The sequence below is a fragment of the Chlorocebus sabaeus genome, chromosome 22 (assembly GCF_047675955.1).
Source record: "Chlorocebus sabaeus isolate Y175 chromosome 22, mChlSab1.0.hap1, whole genome shotgun sequence".
Classification (NCBI taxonomy): Eukaryota; Metazoa; Chordata; class Mammalia; order Primates; family Cercopithecidae; genus Chlorocebus; species Chlorocebus sabaeus.
Window position 1 is genome coordinate 91155731 of NC_132925.1, and position 1240 is coordinate 91156970.

A 1240-nucleotide genomic window follows, 5' to 3' on the forward strand; every position below is an offset into this window, starting at 1 on the left:
CGATCTCACCGCTCAGGAGTGAGGAGCTTTGCTCTCCAAAAGGAGTGTTAGCTGGGGCCAGCGCCAGCCCTATAGGTGAGAGGGCAGGGCTTGATTTCCCTCAGCCATAGTCCCTTTATGCCTCTGCACATTTGCCCACACAGTCTCCAAGACCTAGGATGCCCACCCCCCATCCCTATCCCTCCCTGCCCTTCCTTTGCAGATGCAGATGTCCCCTTGGTCATTCAAGGCATTGCTCGGGCATCTTATGCAAGAAGGCTTCCCAGGTCTCGAAGGTGACTCAGACGCCTCCTTTGGGACCTTAGCACCCTTCCCCAGCAGAGCCCCTGCCTGTCTCCCTCTGTGGCGTCAGGTTTTGTGCCCTCTACTCACTAGATTGTGGACCCAGAAAGCGCTGGTGCTGTCAAAACCACTTCTGGGTTGCCAGGCGAGGTTGCTCACACCTATAATCCCAGCACTTCGGGAGGCCAAGATGGGCGGATTGCTTGAGCCCAGGAGTTCAAGACCGGGAGTTCAATACATGGTGAGACCCCGTCTCTACAAAAAATGCAAAAATTAGCCAAGTGTGGTGACACGTACCTGTAGTCCCAGCTACTCAGGAGGCTGAGGGGGGAGAATCGCGTGAACCTGGGGAGTTCGAGGCTACGGTAAGCTCTGATCACCATTGCACTCCGAAAGAGTAAGACCTTGTCTCTAAATAAATAAATACATAAAACCACTCTGGGGGACTTGCCTCTCCAGCCCCTGCACCGATTAGCTCCCATTCAAAGGAGTTCAGCCCTAAGCGCCTCTGCAGATCCTCCACCCCCACCCACAAACCCGTGGGAACCCCGGCCGTGTATCCGGCCCAGAGCTCTGATCCTCGGGAGGTCCTCAGATCCGTAGACGGGAGAGGGCACAAATGGAGACCTGCTGCCTGTCCTTGGTAGCCATAAGGGGCGCTGGGGAGGTGGGACCCGCAGGAGCCCCGCCTCCCGGAAGCGGAGAAGTCAAGGGGCGAGAGAATGCGCCCACTGATTGGTTGATGGTGATGTCATAGGTACCGTTCGCGGCGGGCCAGAGGCCTTGGTCGGGAGTTCCTCGCCTGTTAGAACCAGGATCCACCCCATCGCGGGAGCCGCACCCTGTGGAGCGTTCTGGGGTCCCGGCCCTGACCTCTTCCTGGGTGTCGGGATGCCCGCGTCCTCTGCACCCGGCGCTGCATCTCGTTATCGATTCTGCCTTTGGAGGCCGGTCCGTA